The sequence below is a fragment of the Ovis canadensis genome, chromosome 5 (assembly GCF_042477335.2).
Source record: "Ovis canadensis isolate MfBH-ARS-UI-01 breed Bighorn chromosome 5, ARS-UI_OviCan_v2, whole genome shotgun sequence".
NCBI classification, from domain to species: Eukaryota; Metazoa; Chordata; class Mammalia; order Artiodactyla; family Bovidae; genus Ovis; species Ovis canadensis.
The window spans coordinates 113,188,656-113,205,101 of record NC_091249.1 but is presented as its reverse complement, the minus strand read 5'-3'; positions in this window follow the sequence as shown (position 1 = coordinate 113,205,101).

Sequence of the window (16,446 nt, the reverse complement as noted above, 5' to 3'; positions counted from 1 at the left end):
TTCTCAAGAGGCAGATCAGGTGGTCTGGTATTCCTAACTCTTTCAGAATTTTCCACAGTTTGTTTTGATGCACATAGTCAATAAAGCAGAAATAGATGTCTTTTTTTTTTCTGGAATTCTCTTGCTTTTTCAATTATCCAAAGGATGTTAGCAATTTGATCTCTGGTTCCTCTGCCTTTTCTAAAACCAGCTTGAACATCTGGAAGTTCACAGTTCATGTACCGTTGAAGCCTGGGTTGGAGAATTTTGAGCATTACTTTGCTAGCATGTGAGATGAGTGCAGCTGTGCGGTATTTTGAGCATTCTTTGGCATTGCTTTTCTTTGGGATTGGAATGAAAACTGACCTTTTCCAGTCCTGTGGCCACTGCTGACTTTTCCAAACTTGCTGGCATATTGAGTGCAGCACTTTTACAGCATCATCTTTCAGAATTTGAAATAGCTCAACTAAAATTCCATCCCTCCACTAACTTTGTTCATAGTGATGCTTCCTAAGGCCCACTTGACTTCACATTCTAGGATGTCTGGCTCTAGGTAAATGATCGCATTATCACGATCATCTGTGTAGTGAAGATCTTTTTTTGTACATTTCTTCTCTGTATTCTTGCAACCTCCTCTTAATATCTTCTCCTTCTATTAGGTCCATACTATTTCTGTCCTTTATTGAGATCATCTTTGCATGAAATGTTCCCTTGGTATCTCTAATTTTCTTGAAGAGATCTCTAGTCTTTCCCATTCTGTTGTTTTCCTCTATTTCTTTGCACTGATCACTGAAGAAGGCTTTCTTATCTCTCCTTGCTATTCTTTGGAACTCTGCATTCAAATGGGTATACTTTTCCTTTTATCCTTTGTTTTTCACTTCTCTTCTTTTCACAGCTATTTGTAAGGCCTCCTCAGACAGCCATTTTGCTCTTTTGCATCTTTTTCTTGGGGATGGTCCTGATCCCTGTCTCCTGTAGAATGTCATGAACCTCTATCCATAGTTCATCAGGCACTTTGCTATCAGAGCTAGTCCCTTAAATCTGTTTCCTATTCCATTGTATAATCGTAAGGGATTTGATTTAGGTCATAACTGAATGGTCTTGTGCTTTTCCCTGCTTTCTTCTATTTAAGTCTGAATTTGACAATAAGGAGTTCATGATCTGAGCCACAGTCTGCTCCCAGTCTTGTTTTTGCTGACTGTATAGAGCTTCTCCATCTTTGGCTGCAAAGACTATAATCAATCCGATTTCAGTGTGGGTCATCTGGTGACGTCCATGTGTAGAGTCTTTTCTTGTTTTGTTGGAAGAGAGTGTTTGCTATGACCAGTGTGTTCTCTTGACAAAACTATTTAGTCTTTGCCCTGCTTCATTCTGTACTCCAAGGCCAGATTTGCCTGTTACTTCAGGTGGATTTTTTTTTACTTTCTACTTTTGCATTCCAGTCCCCTATAATGAAAAGGACATCTTTTTTGGGGTGTTAGTTCTAGAAGGTCTTACAGGTCTTCATAGATCTGTTCAACTTCAGCTTCTTAAGCATTACTGATCAGGGCATATACTTGGATTATCGTGATATTGAATGGCTTGCCTTGGAAGTGAACAGAGATCACTCTGTCGTATTTGAGATTGGATCCAAGTACTGCATTTCAGACTCTTTTGTTGACTATGATGGCTACTGCATTTCTTCTAAGGGATTCTTTCCCACATTAGTAGATATGATGGTCATCTGAGTTAAATTCACCCATTGCAGTCCATTTTAGTTCACTGATTCCTAAAATATAGATGTTCACTTTTGCCATCTCTTGTTTGACCACTTCCAATCTGCCTTGATTCATGGACCTAACAGTCCATATTCCTATACAATACTGCTCTTATAGCATCAGACCTTGCTTCCATCACCAGTCACATTCATAACTGGGTGTTGTTTTTGCTTTGGTCCCATCTCTTCATTCTTTCTGCAATTATTTCTCCACTGATCTCCAGTAGCATATTGGGTACCTACTGACCTGGGGAGTTCATCTTTCAGTGTCTTATCTTTTTGCCTTTTCATATTGTTCATGGGTTTCTCAAGGCAAGAATACTGCAGTCGCTTGCCATTCCCTTCTCCAATGGAGCATATTTTGTCAGAACTCTCCACCATGACCCATCTGTCTTGGGTGGCCCTACATGGCATGTCTCATAGTTTCATTGAGTTAGACAAGGCTGTGGTCCATGTGATTAGATTGGTTAGATTTCTGTGTCTGTGGTTTCTGCCTGTCTGCCCTCTGATGCCCTCTCTCAGCACCTACCATCTTACTGGGGTTTCTCTTTCCTTGGACGTGGGGTATCTCTTTCTTTGGGCGTGGGGTATCTCCTCCCAGCCCCCGCTCCTGACCTTGGATGTGGGGTGTCTCCTCTCACCACCTCAACATTGCACAGCCAATAGAAAATATTAAATACATTTAAGACAAGGTCTAAAAAGGCATGTTTATAATAACTCAGGGTTCCGATGCTGTAAAGTGGAATTGCCATCATTCCCTAACTTCTTTTATTTTATATCAAAAGCTAGATGATTGGAATACAAGATCAATATAACACAGTGCTTTTGCACCTGATTTAACTGTGAGGCTTCTTGTCTTGATCTTAATGAAACAAGCACATTAGGAGACGCAAATATCTTGAGGAAAAAATTGAAGTCTTCTCATTTGAATCTAATACTATTTCTTTCACTTCCTCCTGTTCTGCAAGAGCCCTCACATTTATTACTTCTGTGTAAAATTCTATACTCCTATAATCTATTCAGTTTCAAATCAAGTAGCTACCATCTGTAACTTTCATCTTTAACAGCAAGTTTCATTTCACCTTGCTTCTTGATTGGCTTAATGGAAATTAAAAGATAGGAATCTATTATACTCAGTCTAGGCTTTTCAATGGACTCAACAAGAAAATAATCTGCCTACAATGCAGGAGACTCAGAAAATGTGGGTTCCACCCAGGGTGGGGAAGATTCCCCTGGAGAAAGAAATGGCAACCCACTCCAGTGTGCTTGCTTAGCAAACCCCGTAGACAGAGGAGCCTGGAGGGCTACAGTCCACAGGGTGGCCAAGAGTCCGACATGATTGCGCATGCACGCATCTCTCCCGGAAACTCAGTCTGAGAGATGAAAAGCTAAAAATACTCATAAAATTAACAAAATGTCCTCCTTCACAGCTTAGCTCTAAACACCTTTAGAGAATGTATCTGACACTATCTCAATTTACAGGTTACATAAATCTCTAACCAATAGCTTTTTAACCAGAAAGTCTTTAGAACAATTCTATATAACAGCAGGGAAGGTGACCAGTAGTGATTAACAACATTCTTGTTCAATTTCTTTGCTAGAGCAAGAAAATTGTTCAAATTCATCTTGGCCCCTTACCTTGCTGTTTATTACAGCAGATGAAATTTCCCCTCCAGGCAACCACTGGGTTATTGCTCTTTTCATACTAATTTCATTTTCTTTTATACCAGCATTAATCCTTTCCTTCTTTCTCCCTTCTTTCTTTCATTTCTCTCGCTCCCTCTCTCTTACTCTTTCCTCTCCCCATCCCTAATCCTGCCTCTCTTCTTCCCTCCCTTCCTTCCTTTCTTTACCAGAATTTTAAAAATGCACATTTTATATATATATATCCAAAAATCTCAACCAGTATACAATTATGCTTCGTGAATGGATAATCTGCTTGGTTTTTAACAATTTTAGTCTCAGTATACCTATACATCTTCTGGGTAGAAACTGTGTTCTGAGACAGATGAATGGTGTTATAATTAATTTTATATACAAATGAGTTCCATGGAGTTGAAGCCAGAGATCTGCCGTAACTGAATAAATATTTTTATTATATGAGCTTCATCATCAATGTTAGACCTATGATTTTAGGAGTATTGTAAAGTATCACTTTCTCTGATACTGTAAAGTATAACTTTCACTGAAGCTATCTTAGCACATAATGGCACAAAGATATAATTGCCTTTAACTAGAATGCAATTGTCTCCCTTAGTCTAATTTGTGCTTTTTACATTAAGTTAATAAATATTTCATTTACATTAAGTTAATAATTATTTGCCATCACTTCATGGCAAGTAGATGGGGAAACAATGGAAACAGTGACAGACTTTAGTTTTTTGGGGCTCCAAAATCACTGCAGATGGTGACTACAGCCATGAAATTAAAAGACACTTGATCATTGGAAGCAAAATTATGACCAACCTAGAGAGCATATTCAAAAGCAGAGACATTACTTTGCCAACAAAGGTCCTTCTAGTCAAAGTTATGTTTTTTCTAGTAGTCGTGTATGGATGCTAGTTGGACTTTAAAGAAAGCTGAGTGCCACAGAATTGAAGCTTTTGAACAGTGGTGTTGGAGAAGACTCTTGAGGGTCCCTTGTACTGCAAGGAGATCCAACTAGTCCACACTAAAAGAAATCAGTCCTGGATATTCCTTGGAAGAAATAATGCTAAAGCTGAAACTCCAGTACTTTGGCCACCTGATGCAAAGAACTGACTGATTTGAAAAGACCCTGATGCTGGGAAAGATTGAGGGCAGGAGAAGGGGACAGTAGAGGATGAGATGGTTGGATGACATCACCAACTCAATGGACATGAGTTTGAGGAAGCTCCAGGAGTTGGTGATGGACAGGGAGGCCTGGCGTGCTGCAGTCCATGGGGTCGCAAAGAGTCTGACATGACTGAGTGACTGAACTGAACTGAACTGAATAAGTATTTCAAAGTAAAAGCATCAGTTGTTATTTTCACATGGTAATACTCAAGTCTAGGCCTTCCCTATTGGCTCAGTGGTAAAGAACCCTTCTGCCAGTGCAGAAGACACGGGTTCAATTCCTGGGTCAAGAAGATTCCCTGGAGTAAGAAATGGCAACCAACTACAATATTCTTGCCTGGGAAATCCCATGGACCGAGGAGCCTAGATGGCTGCAGTTTACGCAGTTCTAAAGAGTCAGATGCAACTTGTGAACTGAACACACAATACTCAAGTCCACTAATGTTTCTGATTTTCTCCTTTTTTTTTCATGAAATAACAGAGGGATATGTGGGAAAAGAAGACACAAATCCAACAACAATAACTATCACCAGAAAACTTTTAGAAGTGATATTTATATACTTTCAATTTGAACAAATGCTTCCATTCAGTGTGAATTTGAAATTTTATCCAGCCTTTTTGCTTATTGTTTGTAAAGTAACATGGAAAAAAACATACCAAGGACATACACACAAAAAAACTGGTCTACTATTTTCAAAATTTGATCTCATAGTGGAAGTATTTCTATATATTTGGGAAATCCACAGTCTTTTCAAAGAAGCTTATTTATTTTTAAATAAATACATGACTTTTAGAAAGATACCAAGCAACTTCAAAAAGTAAAAAAGGAATTACAATATCACTCAAAATCTGTGTGTGTGTGTGTGTGTGTGTGTTTGTGTGTGTTAGTCGCTCAGTCGTGTCTGACTCTTTATGACCCCATGGAACGGTAGCCCACCAGGCTCCTCTGTCCATGGGATTCTCCAGGCAAGAATGCTGGAGTGGGTTGCCATTTCTTTCTCCAGCAAAATCTCTTTACTCATAAATAATTTCCACAAAGCTTTTGCAAGAAAACTATAGACATTCTCCCTGCCTATAAAGATCTACATGTTAGGACCTAATAAAATGCAATTGGAGTAAAAGTGTTTATGAAAGTGAAAAAATACTCAAATGCATTACATTCCTTTTGTGAGACAAGAGAGTTTGGAGAAACTATTGGATTTTAGGTAAGTATCTTCTTAACAAGAAATGTGTATATATGTAATACTCCTCTAAAGTTTAAAAGGATTAAAATGATAAGACATTTGATTTCTCTAAATGCTATATGTTACACATATAGCTATATCTATAAATTTCTTGGGCTTCCCAGATGGCGCTAGTGGTATAGAACCCGCCTGCCACTGCAGGAGATGTTCATACTATAAGATAGAGAAGACTGTGAAATTAACATCTAACATTCTCTTATTTACACTAGTCTGTTTCCTATAATGAATTATGATATCACTTTTATACTGTCAAAGTATATAACACATTCTTTCAGGATTTTGGAATTGCTTTCATTATGTCTTCAAATACTTTCTTGTTTATTATTTTATTTTCATCAAGAAAAAATATAAATATGTTGGAAAATTTGTTAGCCTTTCAACAAAATACCTTAAAGAAAAAAAAATAATTCTATTCAATTTTGTCTGATTTTTGCCTTGCCTCCCTTCCCATGTTAGTTATTTTAATTTTTTTAATGTGATTTCTTTTATACTTTCTATTCCTTACCTTGTCCTAAGTAGCACCAAATAGTGGATGTGGGTAGAAATGTTGAATATTACAGTCTGGATACTAAGATACCCACCATGAATATCTATACTCTCTCTCTCCTCTCTCTAAAGAGCTAAAAGTGAAAGCCTAGGAGGAAGATAGCAGAGACAAATTAAGGAAGAAACCAACACCTTGACTCACCTCATGAATGGAAAAACTTGAGAGTCATCTGACTGATACTAGGATGTGATCTAATTAAGAAAGCAACCTTTACTGAGTTAAGCCACTAACTTCCATTACTTATTTTAATGCCTACATAAAAGTCATTATAAATGGAATTTAATTATAAGGAAGGAACGTGGTCTTTCACTACTTTCTCTCTCTCTTCCTATCTGTCTCTCTCCCTCTCTACCTCTGTCTCCAATAAATGAATATAACCTGACTGTTTATGTAAAGGAAAATTTCAAAACTCACCAACTCCTATTTTGTCCGAATTTTCATTGTTTCAATATGAAGAATGCTTCCTAATACACACTATAAATGTGTTCAAAGGGATAGACTGTAATTTACTGTACTTAGTGCTTATATATTGTATATATTTTTATCAGTTTAAATATATTTATTTGAAATAATTCTATAATTAAAGTCTTTAGAAGCCCTGATGTTAAACTATCAATTTAGTATTTTCTAAGGAAACTGTGCTACTTTTAACCAAAAATCAAAACATTTCATTGTGACTTTTTTCCTTTGAGATTGTTTCAAGGTTTCATGTGCAGTTCTAACCAGTATTTTTTCCCTTTGAATTTCGAATTTCCACCCTGCTCTTGACACTTCTCTTATATTTCCTGATTTGTAGTTTTGTTTGTTCAGGTCTTATCTGTTCAGCCAGATCATAAGTACTTTAAGGCACTGACCATGCTTACAGAATCTGTGTGCCCTGTGGCACTTAATAGATACATCTCGTAAATTTTAGCAAAATGGTAGCTGTTGCAGCTCCAAGAGACTCAAATGGGTCTGCAGCCTTGCTTGATAGTTTTCCTACAAGTTTATTCTAAAGGAAACTGCATTCTGATAAATGAGTCTGCTATAAAAATGAAATAAGCTTGTTTTTACTTTTGCAGCCTTCTTATATCATTGATCTTATTGCTACTAGAGCACATGTTCAAATATTTAATATTAAATTATCATGTATTGTTTTCTGTCTTATCTGTCATGTGACATAGTTTTGCCTTCCTTTTGGACACTTGTCTTTCCTCTATACCCACAGTTCACTCAAAATAACGCACTGAGCTGACTTCAACTGTCATCAAAAAGTTTTTGATAAGTTAAAAAAATTATTTATTTTATTACTGAGTAATTCTATTGAGTAGTGACTTGTTTAACTCTATCCTTAAGTATCTCTGGAGCAGGAAATGATAACCTGCTCCAGTATTCTTGCCTGAAAAAGTCCATGAGCAGAGGAGCTTGGCTGGCTACAGTCCATGGGATGGCAAAAAGTTGGACACGACTGAGTGACAGAGCACGTCCTTAGGTATAAAGGATACATTATTAAACATTTATTATTACCAAAGTATAACTATAGAGACACACTGTTAGAATTGCTGGTACAATTCACCATTATGCTGCTATGCTTTTAGTGATGAGAAAATACATAAAGTTGTTTGAAGTAATGTTTTAGTGCTTCTCTAAGCATACATATAAACAGTATATTAAACTTTCTCTTAATCTTCATCTGCTAAAACCTATCTTTGATGTATAATATCTGTGTTTATGTTGACATCAATTGTCCAGATAGGTAATACTCATATTTATATTCCTCATAATTTTGCTAAATTAGGAATAGATGATGCATTTTTAAACATGTACACACCTTTTATAAGTGCAGTGCAGGAATAACTATCAGTAAGAAAGCACACACCTCCCATTCTTGCACGTGCTTGTATCTACTTAGACTCTAGTCATGCCCACGTCTTTGTGACCCACTGGACTATAGCCCGCCAGGTTCCTCTGTCCATGGGATTCTTCTTAATGGCAAGAATTCTGAAGATGGTAGCCATTTCCTACTTCAGAGGATCTTCCTGACCCAGGGATCAAACTGAAGTTTCCTGAGTCTCCTGCATTGCAGGTGGATTCTTTACCAGCTGAGCCGCTGGGGAAGCCCCATGCTTGGATGTATCAGTATAAAATATGGGCAGCTAAGAGATGGCTTCATTTTAAGAGATCATTATACAAAGTTACACCATTAATTCTAAAGAATAAGAGTCACATGCTTGAGGTTGACAGTCACATTAGAAAAATAAAACATATTATTTTCTTCTATGGCATGTGGTTCAAAGGAACATATAGAAAATATATTAACAAGTTTCAGATATAGTCAAAACAGTTTCATTTTATAATTATATAAAACATGTTTCCATTTTCTTCCTATTAAAAAATCACATTTACATTTTCTTCCTAGTAAAACTATAGGCGTTCTTTTAGTAAGGGAAAAAGAAGATCTAACAGTTACTATGCAAATAAATTAGTGAATAACTTTAAAATTGCATTATTATCAACATCATCACATCATAGAGATGAAAACCTGCATCATTACTAGCACTGAAAGTAGAAATAAACTAGTTCAGCAAGTTGCCAAATGTAGGAATGAACAGTAATAGGATGAGGTGGTTTAAGGTTTAAGGTGAGGTGAGGTTAATAGGTTTAAGATGGGTGAGTATAGGCATAGCCTTTGTGTAGTACATGAACTATCTTATTTCCTACCTCCCAAGTGACAAAGAGAAACTAATTTTATCATGTGAGATATTTCTTTCTTTTTCTGACCCATATTTTAAGCTTCAGGTTAGAAATCTATCTCAGAGATCAAAATGAAAAAGTCACCTGAGATGAAAAGTTATCCGGAGTCTCTATTCCAGGTTCTGTTAGAGGTTTAACGTTTTTAGTTCAGACACTGGAAGCTCAGTTACACACCAGGGGAGACTTGCGACATTATTGTTCCTTCTATGACAAAATGTCTATCCATCTTGCATGCAGCCTATCCTCTTCTGAAAAACAGCTGATACCACTAGTGATTAGCAAAAGAAGCAAAATAAACTGAAGCTTTCTTTTTGTTTCTAATTTTTAAAGGAATCGGATCTTTGAATTCAATGGAATCTAAAACATGAAACCATGAATGCAGCAAAACAGAAACCGATCCACGGATATGAAGAACAAACTAGTGGTTACCAGAGGAGGGGAGGGGAGGGACAAGATAGAGGTAGGGGAAAGAGGGGTACATGCTATTATGTGTAAAAGAAGAAAGCCACAAGAATGTATGGCCCAGGGAATATAGTCCTTATTTTATAATACCTTTATATGGAATATAATCTATAAAAATATTGACTCTCCATGTTGTACACTGAAACTAATCAGCTACGTGCACTAAGCCACTCAGTCGTGTCTGACCCTTTCCGACCCCATGGATTGTAGCCCCCCAGCTCCTCTGTCCGTGGGATTCTCCAGGAAAGAATACTAGAGTGTGTTATCATTTTCTTCTCCAGAGCATCTTCCTGATCCAGGGATTGAACTTGAGTCTCCTGCGGCTCCTGCATTTCAGACCAGATTCTTTTACCGCTGAGCCACTGGGGAAGCCAAAAGTTGGGGGCCACTGGTCTACAGCGTGCAAGGCTGGAGACTCTCTTGCCTGTTTTTTCTGCCTCATCATGTGGCCTGAGGGATCTTAGTCCCGCCATCAGGGATTGAACCTGTGCCCCCTGCAGTGGAGGCGTGCAGTCCTAACCACTAGACCACCAGGGGAATTCTCAATCAACTATACTTTGACTTTTAAAAAGACATTGAATGTATTACATTAGATAGCAAGGAATCTATTAACTAAATCAAGGAAAAGAGACAAGTGTGTCAACTTCTGGGTTTTTCTTATACTCTCAGCCTTGGAATTTCTGAGTAGTCTAGCTGTTAATTCTGCCAAGTGTAGTAGGTAGCATCAAAGAAGCTTTGCTTTAGAGGTTTCCAATCATTTTAAAAACAGTGACTGCCAAATCAAAATTTACTAATGGCAAACAAAGAAACTAAAGTGGAACGTGCTATGCATTGGCCCATTGATGGGTTACAGACAGTGGTGAGGTCTCCAGGGAGAGTGTGAGGACATTTGAACCATACTTTTCTACTTATAGCCTGCTCAAGCAGGTCTGATTCAAAGCCAGAGCTAGCTTGCATATAAACAATTATGACTTTAATAAAGTACTGTTGCTAATGCTAGTAAAATACAGAAATTTATAAATGATTTTCATTTTGTAATAAAAAATTAAAGCACAATAAATTATCCCTGCAAAATAATGACTTTACTGCCTCCAGTAAGTATTATTTTCCCAATGACTTGGACTGAGTTAAGGAAAAAATTGGCACAGACCTTTAAAAATGTTGAAACAGAAGTCTTTGGTAAATAATGTTTTGCTTTTTCCTAGGTAGGGTTTAAATATGATCATTTTCTTTATATCTTTCACTTGTTTTGCATCACTTACAATATATTAAGGGCATTTTCCTCTTTATATTAATTTATTTTTGGTTGAAGTGTAATTTACATTAGGTGAAATTTACATTGATCAGCTCTTAAGTATAACTTTCAATGAAGTTTTGACAAATGCATATTAGGACACAACATTTCCACCTCATTAGAAAATTTCCTCCTGCCCTTTTCTTCCAAGCACAAGCTACTACAGATCTTATTTCTATTAACATTTATTAGTTTTGCATAATCTTGGTTTCATACTAATGGAATCATATCCTTTGGCTGGCTCCTTGTATTCAGCATAATATTTTTTAGATTCATCCTGTCATGGGGTGTTTCAGTACTTGCTCCTTCTTTTATTACTGGGTAGTAATAGAACACTATGCTTATCTAGTCTTCTATCAATGAATATTGAGATTATTTGCTGCTTTTTAGCTATTACAAAAATTATATGTGTATTCTTTATAAGCCTCCTGAGGATATTTATTTTTATTTATATTAGATAAGTACCTCAGAGCAGAATTTCTGGACTACAGGGTATGCTTTCAAATGGTGATGTTGGAGAAGACCCTTGATAGTCCCTTGGACTGCAAGGTGATCCAACCAGTCACTCCTAGAGGAAATAAACCCTGAATATTCATTAGAAGGACTAATGTTGAAGCTGAAGCTCCAATACTTTGGCCACCTGATGCTAAGTGCCAGCTTATTGGAAAAGACCCTGATCCTGGGAAAGACTGAAGGCAGGAGGAGAAGAGGGTGACAGAGGATGAGATGGTTGGGTGGCATCATTGACTCAATGGACATGAGTTTGAGCAAACTCTGTGAGATAGTGAAGGACAGGGAAGCCTGGTGTGCTGCAGTTCAGGAGTCACAAAGAGTCGGATATGAATGAATGACTGAACAACAACAACAAAGATTTTAAACTTTCTTCATAAAATCCTAATAAAAACAAATTGAAGTAGAATGTAAAGTAGTTTTTTTCCCATTAGATTGATCTAAATGGGTTCATTACTTTTGCTAATAAAGAGATTCTGATTCACATGAACTCAGAATGCACTTTAGTTTGTCCCCCTTTTCCTTGATCTCAGAATGCCAACATAAATATTAACGTGCTATAGAAGGAAGGCTTCCATTCACAATAAATAGCAATTTTCTCTTCTTCTATGCCTGTCTTTTAGACTGCTGGCATCAAGAAAAAGCACTTAGAATATTGCATGTGGTACGTATGCTTGGAATTGTCAGGAGAGTGTATAATTTCCTTGCTTCTGTCTCATTGCAGCAAGGATTTGAAATGGTGGACCAGTGGTACAGCTCTGTCATAGCTCAGTTTTATTTGGCAAACAAAGGGAAAGTACACCCTCGAGGCGTGAGGGCGGGCTGACCCCAAAGGAAAGGCCTCAATCTGCCTTGGCTTCCTCCTTTTATTCCTTTGTCTCCTCCCCCTGGGCCTGCCCTATGTAAATCGGACTAGCCAGGAAGGCTGTTTGTTTCACCTGAGGTTCTCACTCCGGTCCTCAGATTTTCTTTTGTTCCATTTTCGAGGGCTTTTCCTTTGTCTTTTAGCCACTGCCATTTTGGACTCCTTTTTCCTGTTCTAATTACCTAACAGAATCATTCATGTGGGGCTCAATAGACACTTCTTCACTGTTCTTTCTGTCTAGGAAGCTGAGCTGTGTAAACTAGATCCTTGTCTTCTGCCTGAGTTCAAACGTGCTGAGCTCTTCCAGGAAATGCAAGAAGAGATAGTGAAGAGCAAGGTCAGGCCGCTGATTCCTTCAACTCTGCCAGCTGGTTTGCCTTGAACACTCTGTTACCTTACAGTGAAGTCTACAGTTCCTTCCACTGTGACCTGCTGCAGTTCTCTTTCCTTTCCCTGGATCTAATAACTGTCCTTCCCCAGTCCCTTGATTTTGTTTAGTTGCATTTTAAATTATCCCCAAAATCAATAGTATAAAATAACTTGCTTGGTCCAGACAGGGCAAAGTAAGGTTGGGTTGTCTCTGATTTATGATACATGCTTTTGAACTGTGGTGTTGGAGAAGACTCTTGAGAGTCCTTGGACTGCAAGGAGATTCAACCAGTCCATTCTGAAGGAGATCAGCCCTGGAATTTCTTTGGAAGGAATGATGCTAAGGCTGAAACTCCAGTACTTTGGCCACCTCATGCGAAGAGTTGACTCATTGGAAAAGACTCTGATGATGGGAGGGATTGGGGGCAGGAGGAGAAGGGGACGACAGAGGATGAGATGGCTGGATGGCATCACTGACTTGATGGATGCGAGTCTGAGTGAACTCCGGGAGTTGGTGATGGACAGGGAGGCCTGGCGTGCTGCGATTCATAGGGTCGCAAAGAGTCGGACACGACTGAATGACTGAACTGAACTGAACTGAACGGAGGCCTCTGATGAAAATTGAGAGTCAAAAACAGTAAATAACAAGGGACTGGAATTATCTGAAGGATATTTTTCATTCTTACATCTGCTGTTTGAAGCTGAATATCAGCTGGAAATTTGGCTGTGCACTGGAACACCTTCACAGAATTCTCCAAATAGCCTGGATTTCCTTTGATTATGATTACTAAATTAAAAATGCAAGTGTTTTATTGTGAGATAGAGACAGAGAAGGACAGGGATTGAGAAGAAGGGACAGACACAGAGGGAAACTAGACAGAAGCTCTATAGCTTTTTAGCCTAAAAGCCTAGGCTAGGTTTAGCCTAAAATCCTAGGCTAGGTTTAGCCTGAGAAGTCTTGTAGCATCACTTTCACCTCATTTCCTACAGATGCAGTTACAAAGTCTTGTTCAGTATCTAACTCTTTTAACGGGGGAGTGACAAGATGGTTTAAGTATTCGTAGGACTCTCAGCTATTACAATGGACATTTTGAGAAAACTTATTCAGCCACAAACCTAGAGGTAGTGAGTGTCTGCCTACTACTAGTCGAAATTTCCAACACTATCCTTTGTGGTTTCAAATCTTCTGTAGTAAACACTCTTTGAATCATGCCCAGAGTTATTTTCTGTTTCTTATCAGAACCCTAAATAACACAGTACATTATTTAAATACTGTTTGAAAGAGAAAAATAAAAATTTATAGAATATTGAAATAGTCATTTATAATATAGATATCAATCTGTTATTTTAATAGTTATTACGTTCTATTATTTTCTGTTACTCAGAAACTATATAGCAAGTAAATCAAAATAACATCAAAATGTATTTATATAATCATGGAATTCCTAAGGAACAGGATAAAGAAATCGACTATCACAACATTTTTACAATACTGTTTTACAATTTCTGGCTGATGTAATAGAAAAAAATTTACAGGAAAAAGATGACGTAGATAAAATTTTATGCATTTCTTGATGATATACTCAAATATATTCAAGGTCAAATATGCAATTCTAAAATATCTGCAAAAATTAAATTTGAGTTTTAAAAGATGTGTCTGTTTTCACAATCATTTTAAAAAAGATAATTACTAAATAATGCTTTTGTGGTAAACTGAATGTAGCAGCCTCTATCAAAAATCACCTTGTGTGTACATGCTTTGCAGTTTGACTTTGTAGCCTTTCCCAAGAACAGAACCTGCCATAGTCTCCACTATTTCTCACTCCTTGAATCTGCTCTGTTGTGTGACTTTCACCAAATGAGTCTGGTGAGAAACTGACATTAGCCAGTTTAAATTCTAGGCACTGCAAAGTCTTTTGTGCTTTCATTTGTTATCTTTGAACCCAGTCTCCTTCATGAGAACACAGGCTAATCTCTAAGAGGATGAGAAACTGCACTCCTAGTCATGCTAGTCAACACTAAGAAACAGAGAAAAACACAAATGTGCAGCTGATGTCAGGGTATGAGAAAGATCTACTGAAACTGCAAAAAAACAGCTAGACCCAGTCTAAATTGTTGACTTTTGATTCAAGAATTGATAAAAGGCTTTTTATTTTTTAAATCAGTTGAAGTTTCAGTCAGTTCAGTTCAGTCGCTCAGTTGTGTCTGACTCTTTGTGACCCCATGAATCGCAGCATGCCAGGCCTCCCTGTCCATCACCAACTCCCAGAGTTCACTCAGACTTGGGTCCATCGAGTCAGTGATGGCATCCAGCCATCTCATCCTCTGGCATCCCCTCTCATCCTGCCTCCCAATCCCTCCCAGCATCAGAGTCTTTTCCAATGAGTCAACTCTTCGCATGAGGTGGCCAAAGTATTGGAGCTTCAGCTTTAGCATCATTCCTTCCAAAGAAATTCCAGGGCTGATCTTCTGAATGGACTGGTTGAATCTCTTTGCAGTCCAAGGGACTCTCAAGTCTTCTCCAACTCCACAGTTCAAAAGCATCAATTATTTGGTGCTCAGCCTTCTTCACAGTCCAAATCTCACATCCATACATTACCACAGGAAAAAACAAAGCCTTGGCTAGACAGACCTTAGTCAGCAAAGTAATGTCTCTGCTTTTGAATATGCTATCTAGGTTGGTCATAACTTTTCTCCCAAGGAGTAAGCGTCTTTTAATTTCATGGCTGCAATCACCATCTGCAGTGATTTTGGAGACCCAGAAAATGAAGTCTGACACCGTTTTCACTGTTTCCCCATCTATTTCCCATGAAGTGATGGGACCAGATGCCATGATCTTCATTTTCTGAATGTTGAGCTTTAAGCCAACTTTTTCACTCTCCTCTTTCACTTTCATCAAGAGGCTTTTTAGTTCCTCTTCACTTTCTGCCATAAGGGTGGTGTCATCTGCTTATCTGAGGTTATTGATATTTCTCCCGGCAATCTTGATTCCAGCTTGTGTTTCTTCCAGTCCAGTGTTTCTCATGATGTACTCTGCATAGAAGTTAAATAAGCAGGGTGACAATATACAGCCTTGATGTACTCCTTTTCCTATTTGGAACCAGTCGGTTGTCCCATGTGCAGTTCTAACTGTTGCTTCCTGACCTGCATACAGATTTCTCAAGAGGCAGGTCAGGTGGTCTGCTATTCCCATTTCTTTCAGAATTTTCCACAGTTTATTGTGATCCACAAATTCAAAAGCTTTGGCATAGTCAATAAACCAGAAATAGATGTTTTTCTGGAAATCTCTTGTTTCTTCCATGATCTAGCAGATGTTGGCAATTTGATCTCTGGATCCTCTGCCTTGTCTAAAACCAGATTGAACATCAGGAAGTTCACAGTTCACGTATTGCTGAAGTCTGGCTTGGAGAATTTTGATTACTTTACTAGCATGTGAGATGAGTGCTATTGTGTGGTAGTTTGAGCATTCTTTGGCATTGCCTTTCTTTGGGATTGGGATGAAAACTGACCTTTTCCAGTTCTGTGGACACTGCTGAGTTTTCCATATTTGCTGGCATATTGAGTGCAGCACTTTCACAGCATCATCTTTTTAGAGCAGTGTTAATCAGGAGTTCACGGATGCACCATTTATAAATGTTTCAAAAATATACAATATTTAGCAATAGTTGCAAGAGTATCTGTCAGCTCACATGAAATGTAAAAATACCAAAATATCTATTATATTTAGTATTTTTAATATCTTTATATACATGACTATAAGAATTTCACAGTAGATAGCATATTTATAGGAAATATATATTTTATATTTTTGTTATGTATATGGTATATTCAACTATATATATATACATACATACATTATATATAATGTAAATA